Source organism: Ostrea edulis, chromosome 7, assembly GCF_947568905.1.
Source record: "Ostrea edulis chromosome 7, xbOstEdul1.1, whole genome shotgun sequence".
Classification (NCBI taxonomy): domain Eukaryota; kingdom Metazoa; phylum Mollusca; class Bivalvia; order Ostreida; family Ostreidae; genus Ostrea; species Ostrea edulis.
The window spans coordinates 48,136,823-48,158,226 of record NC_079170.1 but is presented as its reverse complement, the minus strand read 5'-3'; the positions used below and the strand labels follow the sequence as shown (position 1 = coordinate 48,158,226).

Below are 21,404 nucleotides of genomic sequence, written 5' to 3'. Positions count from 1 at the left end.
AGCGGGATTCTAACCCGCGCCGACCAGAGGTGATAGGCTGTGTGATTTTGAGTGCGATGCTCTAACTACACGGCTACGGAGGCCCCTTTCATAATTGATGTGTAGTTCTTTGTAAAGTTCTAATCATTGATTATTATCAAAAGTCACAAATGAAATCATTGTCCTAGGTAGATATTGTAGCCATTTTTAAAGCCATATGTTTGATGCACACAAGCATCTGTACACTTCTATATCATTAGACAAGTCATGACTAAAATATAAAGAAACTGCACTTTGAAGTAAATGTACAATGATAGAAAAACATATTTGTTTAAAAATATGTTTTATATTAATTAAATATTAAAGTATTTGGTACTTTATTGATTAATATTGATCAAAGGAACATCATTATATTGTATAGTGATATATAATTATTAATGTATATTATTACATAGTGCAGATAACAGCTAGCATAATACCCTGTAATTATTTTTCCTGTTCTAAATATCCTATCAAGCAAATATCTATATGCCTACAGCATAGCTTAAACCATTTGTGTATTCATTGAATATAAAATAAATCAATGCTGATTTCACTATCACTTAATACTCACAATTAATTTTATCACAAGTCAATCTAACATTTATCTTAAATAGCTATAGCGTTGACTTTAAACACTATTTGTAAATCATATAGAGTCATCTACATGATGTGATAGCCTCTAATTTAAGCAAACTTACCCATCTGAACAGTTTCGTGGAAATCTATATCATCATTACGAAAACAATCACGTTTCAGTTTTTGAGCAGTATCACAAAAAATTCCATCATCTCATGATCGAGCCATGAAATACAAAAACTATGACAAACCGAAAATAGACCAGAACTCAAAAGTGTGTCATAATTGATTGTAATGTACAAAGTAATTCCTATTAGAATTAGAATACTCCACTAAAGTAATTCCTATTAGAATTAGAATACTCCACTAGTGTTTGTTTCATAAAACTTGTCAAAGTCCATGTTTTTCATTCCATATTCTACATCATTCAAAATTACTTTCTTTATGATTTAGAATTAATTATAAAATACCTTTAACAGATTTAAAATATTCTAATTAAGTTATCAGATCTCTCAAAACGTGGATGTATATTTCATAGTATAGGTATATTTTAACGAGCATGTAAATGTCAATATTTCGAGGAAATTCGAAAAAGGCCAATTCAACTATTTGCGAGACTGCAAAGTTAAACCAAATGGCAAAGATTTCCATTTTAAATGGTTTTAATAAGTTCCTCGAAACTCATTACTTACCTGAATGAAAAGACAATCACTTCAAAAGACTATAACTGCCGCAATATTTAACTGTTTTGGGGTTTGCCGCCTATGGCATCCGCCATGTTGTAAACAACCAACTCGTCATTCTTCGTCAGGGAAACTTGCATCACGTGATCACGCACTGCCACCACGGAGTTACTCGAGTGCAGGGGCGGATCCACAGCATTTTCAAATGATTTATTCGTAAAAAAAAAAATAATTCTATTGTTATTTGTTTTTACGTGTTTTTCTTTTCGTAAACCAGCAATATCATGTAGCGTTTTTACGTGTTTTTCTTTTCGTAAACCAGCAATATCATGTAGCATAACACTAAATTGGGGTATATATGGATTCTTCACCTTTTATATGCGTGTTCCAGAAATCTTTCCTAAGGGGAGAGGCCAGGTCCACCATTTTTTTAGGGGTGGTGTTGGTGGTCCAACTTATAAATATACACAGGCACTCGACGTTTTAAATATCTATAATAAAAAAATTGTCTTCCTGTAAACATAATATTCATAATATTATGTTTACAGGAAGACAATTTTCATGGATATTTATAAAACGTCGAGTGCCTGCACATGGTATAATGACTATATGATGACTATATTTATTTCCAATCAAGGGCCCTCATGGGGCAGCATGAAAATACATACAAATAATGTACATATACATATACAAGTAAAGAAAGAAGTGATTACTTAACACATAGTTATATACAAATACAGTGTCATATATCGTTCAAAATAAATTTTCCAGTTATATTTAGAATGGATGGCTCTTCAGAACATAGTATGTAAATGAATTTTTGTTCATCATTGAGTTTGGTAAAATTTTTAACTGTTTTTTCTATAGCACCACAAAAAGATTTTCTTTCATCAGCAAACTTTTCACATTTAATCAAAAAATGGATCTCATCACCTAATAAACCGGAGTTGCATTTGTTAAATATTCGTTCATTCCTAGTATACCAGAATATCTACCAACTTCAATCATTAATTTATGAGCTGATATCCGTAACTTACAAATAGATCGTCTAATATCAAATTTTTTAATTTTATTAAGATAGTTCTCAAAACCAAAGTGCTCCTTAAGCTTAAAATAAGTGCACAGTTTCCCATCAATTTTAAATTTATTTCGATTATTGTACCAGGTTTCAGTGTATTTATCACAGAGTAATTTCTTTACAATTTTCTTAAATCTATACTGACTAAAATCTCTTAACGGATATCCAATTTTAACATATTCTAAAGCTTTTTCTACTAGTGAGTACCATGACAGTTTGCTGTTTAAATGTAAAGATTTACTACATAGATAAGCATCCTTAAGTAGTTTAAATTCATTTTGGTATATGTAAGGGATGGTCTATTATGTCAGATACGGGACTGGCACAAGCCGCGTAGCGGCGAGTGATCAGTTCCGTATCTGACATAATTTAGACCATCGGAGTCTTGTATCTTACTTAAAACATTGATCTATTTAAAACAGTATTTCTCATAATATTGGCCTGCTCTTAATAATACTGGACTATGTTCAGTACACTGTACAGTACGAAAAATAAAGTACTGTCAAGACAAAGACTGACGTCACAACAATGTTTTGAATATATTTATACATATAATTTTGTAGATTTTATTTTGTATTATATATTTATATATTATATATGTGTTGAAACACCTTTACGGAATGAGAGTACCAAACCTCCGCACGCTAAAAACCTGGACGCAGTTTACCCAAGATTGAGCGGAGGTACATGCATGTCTAGGTGTTGCGTGATTGGCTAATATCAAGAGTGAAATTATTTGGAATTGAAAGAAATATTATAGAGGTTCAAATTAATTGTCAGGATGAAAAATTATCGCACAAAATCGAGAAATGACTGAGGAAATTACCATGGTAGGGGTGTGATTAAAATGAAGGGTGTAATTTACTGCAGATTGCTATGTGTTGTAAAAAAGTACAAATATGGCCTATAACAGTCATGGGACCCTATATAATTTTTGTCGGTTTTTATCAACACTTGGAATAAACTTTGAAATGTTTGCGGTCATTTGTTTAGAATTAATATAGTTAATTAGTGAGAGGGCGAAAGGTTAGCATTGAGGTCTATGGGAAATGAATTCGTACTCTTTTCCCTTACGCAGGGAGAGAACTATGGAGCGCCAAATTAACATAAGCTCAAATAATTGAAGATATGATCAATTCATTTAATGCACACCATAGAAAACACATATATAATGAATACAGGAATGATTTAAAAGTTCATTAAATTTTTCATGAATGTCATACCGTTGGAAGCCTGATAGTTCCTGAGTACTAGTACCAGTGTTTTAGTGAGGAAATCTCCACAGAGCCATGCAGCTCCCCCATAGGCATCATGTTCAACGGTAGGATTTGTCCCTAACCAGCTCCCTCTGGACCTCCTGTTCAACAGTAGAATTCCCTCTGACCTTCCTCTTCAACAGCAGGATTCCCAATACAATTAGGTTAATATCCCGTAAAGACATAAAAGAAAATAATTATATTTGTAAAACTTAATTAAGAACGAGAAAATTCATTTGAATTTACGACAACGCCAACAGAATGCATCTGAAATCTGAATCTGAAATAGCTCAGCATGATACGGACAAATGAATCTGGTTCTATGAAAACAATTAAAATACTCATTTGATCTAGTCCTAAATATTGAAATATTTTCACGCACCAATCCAAAACAATTTTGGAGGGAACTGAATCACTCGGTCAACAATCACAACGTACATTTTAAAAAATCCATTAGAACGTTACAAAGCATGTACGGCAAATTATCAACAGATCCTAAATAATGTCTGTGAAGTCTTGAAATCAAAATTTTCAAATTGTGTAACCAAAATACTAGTATGAAAGGTGAAAACAACGAGCAGTGATCAATCTCATAACTCCTATAAGCAATACAAAATAGAGAGTTGGGCAAACACGGACCCCTGGATATAGGTGGGATCAGGTGCCTAGGAGGAGTAAGCATCCCCTGTCGACCGGTCACACTCGCCGTGACTGATTATGTTCATGGAAAATAACATGCTGGATCCGTTTTTGGAAAACAGCCTGTAACTTAAAAGACCCCTGGAGCTATGGGATATAAAATACGTCATAACGAAAGCGAAAAATGGGAAACCCTCCGGTTATGCCGGAATCCTATTTGAAGTACTAAACAATTCGAACACGTTCTATAACCTATCCACAAGTTATATTTTTGTTATGCCCATGCCTTCGAACTGGCGTCGATCTATGATATGTCCGATTTCAAAGGAATCAAGCAGTGACCCGCATATGTAACTTTACTCTGTGGTAACTAATTCATAATGTCAATAGCTCTGTATTAAACACAAGACTTCCCTTACCAAAATATAAGCCCTCTGGCACACAGTTGCTGCAAATTTGCAGCGCATTTGCGGCAAGTTTGCCGCAACTAGTTGCGGCACATTTGCCGCAAGTATACTTTTCGTATGCAAATTTTTCCTCTGGCACACAGTTTGTGGCACAGTTGCGGCACACACTTGCTGCACACTTCTGGCACAGTGTGCGGCATATTTGCCGCAAGTATACTTTTCGTATGCAAATTTTTCCTCTGGCACACAGTTTGCAGCAAACTTGCGGCACACACTTGCTGCACACTTCTGGCACACAGTGTGCGGCATATTTGCCGCAAGTATACTTTTCGTATGCAAATTTTTCCTCTGGCACACAGTTTGCGGCAAACTTGCGGCACACTCTTGCTGCACACTTCTGGCACACAGTTTGCAGCAAACTTGCGGCACACTTCTGACACTGTCTGCTCGAAATTAAGGGATCCTATATAAACTGTCATATTACAAAACAAAAACACAATAATAATTCAATTACTATAATTTCAAGAACAATGACATATCAAGTAATTAACATATATTCAAAAATACTAATTAAAAAAAAGAGAGATTCAAAAACAGAAATGACCAGGTTCTTGTAAAATATGTTATCTATCATAGGAACAACAGTAGAAACATACTGGAAAAATGACCAATTAAAGGTAGAATTTTTCAACCAAAAAAAAAAAAAACAAAGAAGAGAAGCATTTTTAAAATGTTAACATGTATCTTCAATGTTTTTATAACATCTATAATGTACAGGGTCTGGAAAATGTTAAGTAAAAGCTGAGTTGGTTACATAAAGTACCATGCTTAAAAAATGACTAAGTTCAACTTCACCATGCACATGTAAATTTTTCAAAGAATGCCTGATCACTTCCGAAAAGACACATGCACTTTTCCAATGCTTCCATAACAGCTGTTCAAGGTCTGAAGAATGTCAAATAAATGCTGTAAGAGGAGTTGATAACAAAAAATAGGTACCATCTATTCAGGAAATGCTTTAAAAAAATGACAAAGTTCAACTAAATGTAATTTTTTTGAAAAAAGTCTGATCACTTTCAAAAAGACACATGCACATCTTCAATGTGTCCATAACTACTGTACAAAGTTTGAGGAATATCAATTTAGATGTGCACGAGTTGATCACACAAAATAGGTACCATCTATTCAAGAAATGCATAAAAAATGACCAAGTTCAACGACACGTAATTTAAAAGAAAAAGAAAAGTCTAATCATTTTCAAAAAGACGCATGCACATCTTCAATGTGTTCACAACAACTGTACAAAGTTTAAGGAATGTCAAGTTAGAGGTGCATGAGGATTTGATTACACAAAATAGTTACCATCTATTCAAGAAATGCTTTAAAATGACTTAAGTTCAACTACATGTACATTTTTTTTTTAAAAAGTCTGATAACTTTCAAAAACACATAAGCACATCTTCAATGTATTCATAACAACTGTACACAGTTTGAGGAATGTCAAATTAGAGGTATACGAGCAGTTGATTACACAAAATAGGTACTGTCGATTAAAGAAATGCTTAAAAAATGACGAAGTTTAACTACATGTAAATTTTTCAAAAAATGTCTGATCACTTTCAAAAAGGTACACGCACATCTTCAATGTATCCCTAACTACTGTACAAAGTTTGAGGAACATCAAGTGAGAGGTGTGAAAGGAGTTGATTACACAAAGTAGGTACTATTACAGGGACGCTATTGTCGCTTGCCCACCAGTCATTCACCATTTTATAAACTGTTTGCACATTGTGAAACCCGACCAAAAATATAAAATATAATTATAACAAGATGTGAGACAAAACTTAAAGAAACTGCAACAGCTTCTAATCCACAAATATTGCATTGTGCAGTGTTAAAAAGTTCTCGGTGAAGTCCCACCCTGGCCATGAGAGTACATTTTATTTGGAAACTGCTGCATAAAGAATTTCTTTCAAGATCCAAGAGAAAAATATCAACCCACTGTGGCACTTTTCTGGCCTAAGGTCAGGTTGTGATTTAAATAGATTTGTGAATTTTGGCCGTTTTAGATCAATCATGTCAAATGAAAGTTTTTAAAAAATAAAATCCTTATTAAACTAGCAAGTGCTATACAAATGATGCTATAAATGCTAGAATTGTATATACAATTAAGACAAAGGAGTTGACATGATCTTAAGGACATGTAATTTTAAAGGAGGTCTATCATTTGCATAACATGACTATGTGCATTGTGCATCAATAACAGGTTTCGGCAACATTTGCAGACAAGAATGAAATATATTCAAAATTCACACATGTAAACTATGCACTTTTCCTCAGAAAAATCTGGAGACAATCTACATGAATTTTAAAGTCAGTACTGTGAAGGACTTTATATTCTGATAAATTAATACAGACTTGTGGGCACTTATTAGGGAGAACACTGTAAACATTTACACAAGTTTCTCCATCATAGACGAATGGGAGAATAATAGGACTATCTCCATGCTGTCTGTGCCTTAGAATCAAAAACATGATTGAATTCTGGACCTTCTTCTAATCTTCCACTTGTTCAGTACTTGGTCATCACAATCACATATTGTCCGCAACAACTCTACTGTCCCATCCATTTGTTGTGATAAACTGTAAATAGTTTTTCGGTTAAGACAGAGTGCCTTTACTCACAAATACATGTAGTAGTCTCATCAGATTCACTTGGCAAGTGTGTATAAATTGAAATGTCATTCTTTTTTAAAAATTAAATAACACTAAGTAAATTCATTAGTGATTTATACACATTAATCCAGGCCTGCATGTTGGAACTCTCAGATATGGCAAGTTGAAGACAGCCTATCAACACCATCACAACTTCTGTATCTTCACGACTATCATGAAATATATTCTGAAAAAGATATAAAATTGTAAATAATTACGAGATACCATTGGCCGTCCTATATACAAGTTTGCAAGGCGTCTATTACATAGGAGGAATCATTCAGGGGTGTGTACATGTAATTACCGTCGCCCAACACCTGGGGCCACCGATTTTCAAAGCCAAGAAATAATCAATGTTGCGTTATAGCCCATTGGGCTAATAAATGCAATATTTGATGTACAACTGTTAATATCATGCTGACCAGACTTTACGTACAAATTAACTTTATTGCCAAGACAAGATCTTCAATCCATTTTAATAACGTATATATGCATTGATGGGAGTGACAAAATTGAGATTCTGGAGGTCACATCCCTGATCATAATGCAGTTTAACTTTTCTAACTGGACATCTGGGTTCAAATCATAAGCATTTGAATAAAAAAAATAATCAACCATTCATTAAAAAACACCATTTACTGAATAAACTATTCAGTTTTGCAAATATAATCCGAGTAGAAAGTAAACAAAAAATAGCATAATTATTACGGAAATAGGCCTAATTATTTGTTTGTTTTTCGGCCTTTTCCCCTCTCTCTCCATTTTTTTAAGTGCCTATATGGTACTGTCCAAATGTATAAGAAAAAAAAAAAAATCCGCGATGGCTACGATAATGCAACTAGAAGGAGTCTAATCTCATACAAAGGAAATTTAAAAAAAATAAATTCCACATAATTTCAAAGAATTGAATGAAGCATGTAAATTTATAAACGTAAACACTTGCAAGATTTGACGCAACAACATACAATGAGCGATGGTCAGTTTCGTTTTGAACAATATATTAGAGAGTTTATAAGATACACAGTAAATCACTTACTCAATGATTGGAAGATTCTCCTCAGAATATCTGCATCAACTCCTGTTCTCGATTCATGTTCAAGATGTTTACCAGTATCACATCATGGCGTCTGTTGATATCAACTTTCGCGCTCAGCATATAATATTGAGTGAATCCCACACCCGACGCATTGAACCCGATCTCTATTTGCGATGCATAGAGCCGTAAAGCCCCATGAAGACCTACTTTGGTATACAGCTTAGATTATTCTAACTTAGTATCAATTAGCATTCCACAAAGCAGAATAACGTACCTGGATAAAATCCTGATATGTAAATTATACGATATAAAGGTGAATTTTTACCACTCTCATTTGATTAATTTCAACTCACAAACCCAGTATCTGAATTGTAATCAACAGATATACATGTCAATAAAGAAAAGAAAAGACCCCCTCCCCTCTCTCTCTCTCTCCATTTATTTAGATATAGATATTTTTCTTCACTTTTTTTTTCTAATTAGATTAAAATTCAGATGCCTGCACTGCATGTGCACTTACATCTTATTTTAAAGGGGCATTAGCTGTGAAAGTGATGACAACCATTTTCTTTTTTTTCCTCAAAATCTCTCGATGATATTGAAATACATATTGATGACTAATAAAAACATTTATTTCTTATTATGTACAAAAACAAGAGAATTAACCCTAATAAAACTACGTTAGATAACCGCTTTTAATGTAAAGAAATATATACGGAAGAAGTATTCACTGCACCCAAATCAAATCATTTCTCAAATAAAAACAAAAACAGCATTTACATTTTGCTGACAGCATGCAAAGGTAACTAGAGAATAATTATACTGTCTTGCAATGTTAATAATATTCAATCACCAAAATCACATAATCATTTTCAAGAGGTTAAAAGGTGTTGGAAATAATTAAATACAAGTGTAATTATTACTTTAATATATAATAACTATTATAGGGCAACTTTCATTGAATTCAATATTTGGTGACAAAATGACCGCTAATTCCTATTAAGACAAGAAGATGGATGGAAGGGGTGCGAGAAATGTTGCATATATGTTCTATTATAGAAAATGTTGTGATGGATATATTGAAATGGCTCTTTTATTCTAAATATTCAAGAAAAGTCGTGAACTTTGGTGCCCTTGCTGTTTCAGTTCTAAAATTTTAAGAAAACAGTTGTGAACTTCTGGCACGCGATTCTGAATACCAAAGAAAAAGTTGTGGTGCACTTCTGGCACACAGTTTTGATTCTGAATTATACCAAAGAAAAAGTTGTGGTGCACTTCTGGCACATAGTTTTGATTCTGAATACCAAAGAAAAAGTTGTGGTGCACTTCTGGCACACTGTATCGTTTAGGAAAAGTTGCGGTGCACTTCTGGCACACTGTGCCACTAGTGGCACACTGTGTGCTGCTAGTGGCACACTGTATGCCGCTAGCGGCATTAGCTGCACACTTCTGGCAAACAGCTCTGGCACACTGATTTGTTTGCCGCAAACTTGCGGCAAATTTGCAGCAAACTTTACATTTTGGTAAGGGTTGCAGCCTATCTGGAGAATAATGATTTACTTGTTGGTGAGCAAAATGGATTTCGCTGAAAGTCCTGGTCACGTTAACACTGAACAGCATGTTACAAAATAGAAAAGACTTGTTAATTTAATAGATTTGCAAAAAGCATTTGATAGGGTTGACTATAATGTTTTGTACTTTTCGCTAATTCGCTAGTTCGCAACCGGAAAGATGGGAATTTTTATCATTCAATGAAATTAGTGTACATGAAGAGTGAATCTTCGGTTAAAACAGGGGTGTGTGTACGGACTGGTTCCAATGTCAATCGGGCATCCGGCAGAGAGACAATGTCTCACTAACACTTTTTGCATTGTTTATCAAATGATCTTGCAAATGAACTTAAGTCTTAATAAGGATATGTCACTTGGGGAAACAACTATATACAGATATTTCCTTGAAATTGGATTCAGTAAAAAACATGCAGGTTATTATTGATTCAGTTTCGAAGTGATGCAAAAAGTGGCGTTTGGTAATTAATGTTGACAAATCGGGAGTTGTACAATTTAGGGAAAGGGGCAGTCGATGTGAATTTAATTTCAAGCTTCAAAACGCAACTGTAGAGTACAAACCTGAATATAAGTATCTTGGCATAATTTTCAATGAAAAATTTAGCCTCCAAAAGAATGCGTAAACCCTTTCAAATACTTGGGAGGAAGAGGGGGGGGGGGGGGGGGGGCCACTATCTCAAAAATCCATTCTTTAAAAAAATATTGGAAGTTCACCGTTGAGTGTTTTTTCCAGAACTGTTTTGCTCCTGTGCTAGATTATTGTACAGAAGTTTGGGGATTTCAAAATTTCTATTGTGTTGAGATGGTCGTTCCCTTAGATACATACCTTGGTGTATATGTATAGATTTATTCCTATACCGGCTTTACAGGGTGAATTTGGATGGACATTTTCATATCATAGGCATATGTTTAACACTGTACAGTACTGGAACCGAATGATTTCTGTGGTGGTACCCCTACAGCCCCAAATTGAGGGTGGCAAATGATAGCTCTAGAGGTTCCCTTTCTTACCTGCATAATCTTTTAGTGGACTCTTCAAAGATTAAGCTGTTATTAGCCTCCATTATTAATCATGAACTTTCAGGTGAGCTCACTTGCCCTTAAAGGCCTATATGACCCTTTTAAGGGTGTTTGACATCATTGTTCTATAGTCGTTAATCAATCTTTTTCTATTCCAATACCCTTTAGTCAATTATTAGAGAGGTCTGAAAAGTGGCCCCACCCTCGGGAGGCCCCAGGTGGTACCCCTACAGCCCCAAACAGAGGATGAGAAATGATAGCTGTAGGGGACTCCTTTCTTACCAGCATAATCTTTTAGTGGACTCTTCATTTTGAAGTTGTTATTAGCCTCTATTATGACCCAACATGATGCAAACTCATGAACTTTCAGGTGAGCTTAAATGCCCTTAAAGACCTATGTGACCCATTTTAAAGGTTCTATATATATTTGACTTCATTGTTCTACAGTCCTTTATCAGTATTCCAACACCCTATAGTCATTTATTAGAGAGGTCTGTAAAGTGGTCCCACCGTTTGGTGGTCCCAGGTGGTACATGTACCCCATATAGCCCCAAACTGAGGGCGAAAAATGAGAGTCCTGGGGGTCCACTTATTTGCCTGCATACTCCTTTGGTGGACTCTTCAAAGATTGTTATTAACATTCATTATCCCCCAATGTGATGTAACGTCAGAAAATTTCAGGTGAGCTTAATTGCGTTAAAATATGAAACTTGGTAATTAAAAATTTGTTGATTAATTGTTTGAAAAATTATCAAATTTCATTTATTATGTGTTAAGTTTTAGTATTCCGTCTGATTACTCGTAGTACTTTGATGAACTTTCTTATTAGCTTCTATGGCCTTATTGGCTGCTGGTTAGTGGCTGCTAGCTTCAGCCTAGTCTTACAGTCAAATATCTGGTGACAGCATCCGGATGTGGTCAGAAAAATACTTTTCCTGAAATATCGGCAGGGACATTTGGCAAATAGTTTTAAAAAAAAAATTCGCAGCGATGTTTTTAACTTCATACAATCATCAACATCTTACAATTGATATTTTTAGAAAATGCTTTCCGCATTTTGGCATGACAGTCCATTCGTAACTGATGTATATCAAGTCTACTTGATAATTATCACACCTCATTATATTTTATTCTGCAGAAACGGAAATGTTTTGAACAACAATTTTTACCTAATTGCAATTAGATTATTCAAACCCTTCCCATATAGAATAGGTATTGATACATTAAGTGTAGCTGTTCTTATTTCCTTTTACGAGGGCTGTTCGATATGTAATATGTATTGTACCACAGCGCAATAACGCTTTGCACGATTTCATGGATGACGATACACTTGAATAGCTCTATTCAATACCTTTCCAACGGTATAAACACGAGTCTTCAGCTCCACATAGTTTTAAACTCATAATTATTTCAATAGAGCCAGTCGTTGACCACTGTTGTAGTTGGGAAACGGGTTGAGAATATTGAAGAAATTACAGCTTATATAAAAGTTCGCACAAAACTCGGTCATTCGGTAATGCAGATTTTTACTGAATTGGGGGAAGTTTATGGGTCTGATAAGGTATCTTATGAGACAGTTCGTAGGTGGAGAAAGAAATTTATAACTGACACAGAGTCCGTCAAAGATGCAGCAAAATCTGGCTGATCTGTCTCAAAAGTCAGGGAAATAATTGAAAGGGATGGCAGATACACGATTCGTAATATTACCAAAGCTGTTGGCATATCGCTATCGCGGGTGCATTTCATTTTCAAGCGTATTTTGAAAGTACCAAAGATTTCTGACAGATGGATACTGAATATATTGACAGATGACCAAAAACGGGTACGAGTACAAACCGATAAGCAATTGCTCAAAATGTTTCCCAAATTCAATCAAAGACAATTTGCAAACATTGTTACTGGTGACGAAACATGGGTCACTATTTCGAACCAGTAAGAACAATTGGAAACAAAATTTGGCTAACTAAATGCGGTAGAAGGAATGTAGTTGCCAAAAGAATCATTAACAAAGAAGATTCTTTATTGCATATTCTTCTCAATTGATGGTATAGCCGTACAAATTCCGGTGCCGAAAGACAAAAGTGTTACAGGTCGGTATTACCGGTGTAAGAGCCATAAAAACACTAGGTTCACAATTGTGGAATAAACTGCCACTGAAACTCCCGAGAGCTTGAAGCACACGGAGCATTCCGTAAGAACCTAAAAACACTCTTGTTCAAGCGTCAATATGCCCCGTGAATGTAAAATTCAGTGCAATATCAAGGATTTCATGTGCAAACTCTTGCAAACTGAATTTTGATCCAGCATACGAATACCTGTATGCCAATTGTATCTTGTCAAGTCAAAGTCAACCACTTTGTCATTTTATTACCATGTTTTATTTAAATTCTTTCTATTGTTTTATCATTTCCTTTATAGCTCTTGCAGGTCTTTTATTAGTATATTATCAATGATTATTAGCACAAACATTGTACAGCGCATAAAAACTATATGTAATTTTGCGCTTTATAAATGAATAAAATAATAATAAGAAAAATAATTTGCACTCACCTAATTTCACATAAGAAGAAAAAAACTGATAGACATTATAACTTTAGGATTCCATCAGCCTTTTATCTGTATTTTATTTTTTAATTCCTCTCCTTTAGCATGTACGCATGTGCCATTGCCGATACAATAGTTAAAAACATGAAACAATTTCAGAGGTTTAAGAGTTAAATATTTCAAAAACTAAAACTTGACAAAATATGCCAAAAAATTTAAGGGATATTATGTGTATATTTACGTAGTGAGAACCCGACGTTGATATATAGACATGGCTGACTATCACTGATTATGGTTTTCCGTTCACAGTAGCAATAAAATGAATATCTATCAATATGCAACATCTTATTAAATAGACGGATCTTTCTATCAATCAATTACAGTGTATATCAAAATGTCCTAAATAAAAATAGAGGAGTGTATAAAGTGTTGCTGTTTTTATTTCATTTTTAGATCATCTACGCAGATCGGTACTTTTAAAAGGGGAAGTTGATTTACACTGACTTTAGTATTAGGAGTTTTGGAAATGCAAAAAGAAATGTATGATGAGAATGGAGGATAAACAATTCAAAAGGAAACAACAAAATAGATTTTAAAAGGAAATAGCGATATACTATTCAGCAGGAAACGAAATATAAAAATCAAATTACATTTAGCAGGAAACGAAACAATATAATTAATTCAGCAGGAAACAACAAATTGATTTAATGAGCGACAATTATATTTTCTCAGTTTTTTTTTTTTTTAAAAATTCAATCTGTTGGTCGGAACTGTAGTATGAACTATAATAAAATATCCTTTAGTGGTCAGAAAATTGTTTTTCAATGATAAAGAATCAACTTTTCCCAGAATGTCACATTGAAAGGGCAATTCTGCAAACAAAACGAAATCAACAGTCGCATGTAATCATGGATATTTTTCCCGCAACGATGTCGTCAACTTCATTTAAACAATAAAACTCTTCATTTGTTATTTCATCGGGTGATGAAGGTAGCCAGCATCGCAGAAAAAAATACAATGCTGAAACGACGAAACACCAAAGAAATACAAGTTTAGAGATGTATACTGTACATTCGTTATGTATCAATATTTTAGATAACTTTCGCATTGTATTTTATGATTTAACAGATAAGTTTTACATTATAATAATAATAATATCCTTTATTTATACAGGATTGCACAATTAGTTGTATAAACTAGTTTACATTGTGGTCCTGTGGTCCTGTGTTACATTATGACCCCTGGGTCGATGCTTCTGCTGGTGGACTGTTAGTCTACAGCCCAGTAGCTAAGTCCTTCGTTACTAACATGAAAATACGGATGTATATTTAATTGCTGTTATAAAATTTAGAAATTCATTTCAAAATTAAGGATTATCTCCCTCATGTATAGCTCTTATCCTTACACGAATTTGACTCCACTTTTTTGTCACGCTGTTTTGGCTATAATAGCTCTAAAACTTCATTGTTATTTCGGATTTCAAACATTTCAGTTAAGCATCACTGAAGAGACATTATTTGTCGCAATGCGCATTTGGTGCATCAAAATTAGTACCGTATAAGTTTTACATACATGCTTACATACTGTAAACAGAATTTGTATCCTATATAGGAATCAACCTGTCACTCTGTGAAATTAACTTTGTAACAGCAATATTAAAAAAAATCATGTTTGACAGAATTTATCTTACTCTCAAGCTCGAAATGAAGGATGCTTATGTTTTGATGATTTGTCATGATTATGTCACAATCCAGGTAAAATAAAATTTGGAATGAACCTACAGCGGGCTTTTAAATTCTATCACACAACTCACATGGCATCACCAAGAAGCAAGATAATTATTCAATAACACAGATATGGGTAGCATTTAATGAGGTATTTATGATAAAAATGTCATCATTTCACTATCTTTAAAGACCAAAAAAACCCACCGTACGGTTGCTCCACGGATCACTGAATGTAGGCGGAGCTTATCCATGGTCAATGTTATTTACCTGGAATTTACCTGGCCAAGAGATCGGTTGTTGTGTATATTTTTATGATATACACAGGAAATATTTCAGGTTATTACAAATTATGCTTAGTGTCTTGATTTGTGCAAAAAAAAAAAAAAAAAAAAAAAAAAGAAAAAAAAAAAAAAAAAAAAAGAAATTAAAATTTCTACCTACATGCATACCGCATTTCTATTTCCCGTAAACCTTCAAACTTGGTCATATTTATGTATTGCAAATACAGGTTTAGCCCATTTCTAAACCTTTGCTTTTTAAAACTTCTAATTAAATTGCTATATATCGTATATAAATAATTTCCTAAATATAATATTACCCGGCGTTTCCGGGCACTTCCTGGTGTCCTGGGAGTTCGCGGTGTCGTGGGTGTAGTAGGTAAAATATCCATATTTCGAGAGAATGAATAAATCCAAGTAGATCTGTGTACATGTACAACCAAATGAAGAATGATCAAGATACCCCTCAATATGGGCCGTCTGTAGGGTTTCTGTAGCTGTAGTGTTTGCGTAATGGTGGTATCCCAAACAGAAGCTGACACGAAGTCACCCCCCCCCCCTCCTCTCTCTCTCTTTAGGGTTTCTGTGGACGTAGTGTTTGTGTAACGATGGCATCCCAAACAGAAGCTGACACGAAGTTTACACCCCCTCCTCTCTCTCTCTTTAGGGTTTCTGTGGAGGTAGTGTTTATGTAACGATGGTATCCCAAACAGAAGCTGACACATAGCTAGTCTACCCCCCCCCCTTTCTCTCTCTCCCTTACTCTCAATCATTGACTAAATGAGTAATTATTGTCATACGTATGCAACACTATTGCCATGTCATATTATTTCATCTATCTTTATTATTGCTACAGTTTTACATATTTCTCTCTCTGTCTCTCTTTATAAATATAAAACCGTGATCAATTATGAATAGCTCAATAACTCTCTCTCTCTCTCTCTCTCTCTCTCTCTCTCTTTATAAATATAAAACCGGGATCAATTATAAATAGAAATATCTCAATAACTCTCTCTCTCTCTCTAAATATAAAGCCGTGATAAATTATAAATAGAAATATCTCAATAACTTATTTATGCTTTTTTACTATTGTTTGATGTCTGATTGTGTAATTTATAATCCATGTGGTATCTCAAACAGAAGCATTTTTTTTTTTAAAAACTACTGTAACAGTTTTACGCATGGGCAATTTAACTATTATACATGTTGATGTGCTGCGCCAATAAAGAATTGTTCATGTTTTTATAAATATAAAGCCACAATATATTCCAATAACTTGTGTTTGTTTGGTGTTTTTTTTTTTTTTTTATTATTATTGTTTGATTTCTGATTGTTTAATCTATAATACATGTATACAGATGGAGAGAGAACATACGATTAGAAATTAAAATATACTAAGTGCGAGTCAATGCTATCAAAACTCAGGTATACTGGGGCTTTCCTCGAGATCTGAAGGTATCACACCGGTAATTGTCCAATCAAAATGAACTTAGTCAATTGTAGTTCCATATATTTAAAGAAATATTTTTTTTCCTTGCGCGATTTTTCTCATTTCCTCTTCTTCTTTTCTCTTAATTTTTGTACCCCTGATTAGGAAATTTTGTGTAATTTGTAGAAATAATCAAGTGTATACAAAGGAACTATTTGCTGTTGGTAGCTGAGGCTACTTCCTGAGGTGCACTCCGGCTGTTTACACACATGTGAAAAACACGTGGATTTGAGGGTAGTCTTGTTTGCGGGTAATTTTTTTTCGAAAATGCCGCGTAGGGTGTTGTTTTTCTGGTGTCGGCAGACGAGATAGGTAACATAGAACGTGTCTGACTGCGTTATTCGGCATCAATTTTGTAAACTGATTTTTAATGATTTTTTCCCCTCTATAGTAATATATAGTGAAAATAATTACCGGTGTGATACCTTGAAGGAAGTCGTGAAATTCAGAATTTCCCGTTTTTCTCAGTCCTTTCCCTTTTCATCGGCTCAAAATCAGCACTGGATATCAAAACAAGAGGTTTGAAAAACAAAACGGTGTTTTAATAGGTCATTCAAGAAACATGACGCAATACACAATGCGAAATTTCAATTACATCTAAATACGTATCAACAACGTATTTTTTGTCTTATACAGCTAGAAAATCGTAAATATTTGTATAAACACCCATCTACATAGCATACACCGGCGGTTTTAACACTTAACACATCCAAAAGACGTATCAAAATTTCACATCGATTTTACAATACGCATATTGCACAATAACCCCACCCCCCTCCTCCTGCCTTGCGCAACTGTTAGATGGACTTTCCTTGACATTCATAAGCATCATACATAACTCTACGACTTCTTGATTCAATGTCCTTATTGTAAATTAACCCAATTAAGAGATTTCGTATTTCTGCGTAGAGTTTAGAAATTTTATTTTATTTTTAATTTTATGTCATAAAGAGAAATTCAGATAATTCATGGTAAATGCCCGTCAAGGTCACTCATATGAACATCAAAATGTCTCCTTAACACAGAAGATATCAAATTATTCGTTTTAAGGGCCCAACACGCGAGGTAATATTTCTGGCACGATTTACGACAGTCCCCTCCGTAGCAGGATATCAAGGCTCTGACGACGTAGGCCATAATTCTATTGCCGGCTTCTAAAGCGTTGAGCAAAAATTTGTGTTCTGTCCTGCATATCAAGTTTGTCACTAGATATTCTTACCGTTTTGAGCATTTTGAACACTTGCAATTCAACGTCACTATACCTAGCGCCCTTGATATTTGACCTACATCTTCTTTAGAACCAAAATTTAGGAAATGTTTTAGCTTAAATTTTTTGTAATGAACAGTTACATCGATGATTTCTGTATGATTTGTGTACACGTTTAAAAACGTCATATTATCCAGTCAGACTTTAGTCTTATTTATTTGTTTTAATCAGTATTTAGTCTTCTTAATGTGTTACCCCTGCTTTGAAGAAAGGCTAAATACGCACAACCCCTGCCAGATTAGGGGGCCATTATCTGAAACACTAATCACCCGTGAGTATCAACTTGGTTTAATCTGTTAAGCGTAATTAATGGGCTCTTCTAGGATACCAAATTGACCAGATGCAGATTCCATTATAGTACCGAAAATTGAATATTTTCACAAAACCAAAGATCTCACTCATATGAAATTTGAAATAATTAGCAATTTAAAAAAATGTATAAATAAATTTAGGATTAATAAGTGATTGAAATAGCAAATTTCATCATTCTTCTTTCCAATGAAACCATTTTTGCGGAAATATCTTGATTTTATACAAAGTTATTTCAATTTAAAAAGTACCACACGCGCCTCATATTTCACTGATGAAACAGGCAGAAATCACGATAGTCCCCAGGGGAAGTAAATCACCAGTTACGTCAGTTATCTTGCTCCGATCGCTGTGTGCATGGGGTATACTATTGATGAATGAAACGGGCACCTGCTGTGCAAATTTGACATTTTTTGATGAAGATTTAGTTGTCTTCAAGGTATCACACCGGTAATTGTCCAATCAAAATGAACTTAGTCAATTGTAGTTCCATATATTTAAAGAAATATTTTTTTTCCTTGCGCGATTTTTCTCATTTCCTCTTCTTCTTTTCTCTTAATTTTTGTACCCCTGATTAGGAAATTTTGTGTAATTTGTAGAAATAATCAAGTGTATACAAAGGAACTATTTGCTGTTGGTAGCTGAGGCTACTTCCTGAGGTGCACTCCGGCTGTTTACACACATGTGAAAAACACGTGGATTTGAGGGTAGTCTTGTTTGCGGGTAATTTTTTTTCGAAAATGCCGCGTAGGGTGTTGTTTTTCTGGTGTCGGCAGACGAGATAGGTAACATAGAACGTGTCTGACTGCGTTATTCGGCATCAATTTTGTAAACTGATTTTTAATGATTTTTTCCCCTCTATAGTAATATATAGTGAAAATAATTACCGGTGTGATACCTGAAGACTGCCGGTGTAGCGGTGATCGCGGTCGCTGGTGCCCAGGGTCGCTCTAAATATAGCGGTAGCCCTGCTGTTCGACGCTCGCATAATTCGACCCATAGGTAATTGTAAACATTTTATATGGTTGTAATCAGCAATTAGTGTGAAGTTTGGTGATGAAAAAAAACCAAAAGACAATAAAACAATTGGTATTATTGAATTATTTTGTTTTAAAAACCAGAAAATGCTTTGTTTTTAATTCTACATCTGAAATTGTGATCGGCATATGAACTTCATTTATGCACATATTTTAAGAAGACGTGCATTTTAACTAATGTATTAAATTATATAACTAGTGCAGCTCCTTTAGCAAAAATATCAACAGAAACTTACTAATAATTATTCATTTTACATGCAAGAATCATCGAGATCGGCATCCCACCAATGTCGTCCTGTACTCGAGCGATCGAGTCTCGATTGATTTATATCATTATGATTATGATAACAATACCTTGAAAGTAAGATAGTGGTTTAAAAAGAAAAAGTAAATAATATTGTTTTTATTGTCTATGATTTAATTGCTAGTATGAATAAATGCGAATCATGATCACACTGTACCAGTTTAATTCAAAACAAAGTTGTGACTCGAATTTCCTCTATTGTGTTTTTTAATATCGAAAAGCCATCAGCTATGTCAATGAAATATTTTTATGTAGGTGTTGAAATGCTTAGGTATTTAGTTTTAATTTTTTGCGTAATTACTTATGAATTATGAATTTAAAGCAGATTTTCGACATAGTTTGTGGTCAGAATAATCCAAGCCCCATGACTAATTTTCATTTGTAATTAAATGAGCACAAAGCACAACTAGCCAATCCAATAAACTTATCATGGTTATGTAACACTAACCTGACTAAGAAGATAGGTGCCTGTTTTTGACCGACTCAGGTTTACATTTCTAGGTAAACATCATATCTATAGATATATCTAGTGCATACATGCCAACTTTTGAAAATCCCCATGGGGGATTTTGCGCGCGACGACCTTTTTTCAACGCTCAAAATTCACGACATTTTACCATGAAAATAAATATTTGTCTTTTCAAATAAAATATCAATCAAATCATTGTTAATGTATCATATATTAACACAACATCATATGTGTTTGACCATTAACTATATAAAAAAAACTTTGAAAGATATACATTAATATTTTATTAAAATCATCTATTCAGCAAAAAATCTTCTCCAACAAGTCACATACATAATATCAAATAATATTTAAGGTTGCATCCTTTTACACCATACAATAAACATTGGCCGGTCTATATATCAAAATTTAAATTAAAGCACATGCATTTAGGTACGACTGCAAAGGCGATCTTGCTTGTCTGTAAACATGGGCTTGCAGAGACTGGTGGAATAATCTGCATTGCAACCAAAAAAGGAGTGATCTGCCCTGCTATGAAGTTTGCGAACAAAACCTTTGCACCCATGACATCTGAAATAATTACCAGGAAAAAAACCCACATCAAAATATTCCGTTTTACTTGTAAATTAAGGCTACTTGCTAAATAAAAAATTCAGTACAGACTTGAGCGAATTACGCATCACAAAGTATATTTAATGAATACTACACTATATAGACTATATAATACATCGCTATAGACGGATAGATTTGGATAGCCTATATTATTATAGTTGGAAAAAATATATACTTGACGTACCTTATTGCAAATTTTGGATGCTGTCAGCGAGAGGCGGAATGTCCGATTGTTTGGTGGTGACACTAGCATCGTTGTCATTCACGTTTGTGTAAAGGATAGGTCAATTTGAAATCCGTCTTCCCGATTAATTACTATTAAAACATGCTTCGTACTGTCCAATAAACACCCCGACACAGGCAGACCAA

At 34.2% G+C, this 21,404-nt stretch overlaps 2 long non-coding RNA genes across 2 annotated transcripts; both read right to left on the bottom strand.

The window, feature by feature from the left end:
• Positions 1-5,159: 5,159 nt before the first annotated feature.
• Positions 5,160-7,519, bottom strand: LOC125653745 (uncharacterized). The gene is made up of 2 exons (XR_008797060.1): positions 7,456-7,519; positions 5,160-7,303 (listed from the first exon to the last, which is right to left on the bottom strand). It is a non-coding gene; the product is annotated as an uncharacterized LOC125653745 (long non-coding RNA).
• A 13,173-nt stretch (positions 7,520-20,692) lies between these two features.
• LOC130048204 (uncharacterized) lies at positions 20,693-21,404 on the bottom strand. Its single transcript, XR_008797059.1, has 2 exons — positions 21,220-21,404; positions 20,693-20,993 (listed from the first exon to the last, which is right to left on the bottom strand). It is a non-coding gene; the product is annotated as an uncharacterized LOC130048204 (long non-coding RNA).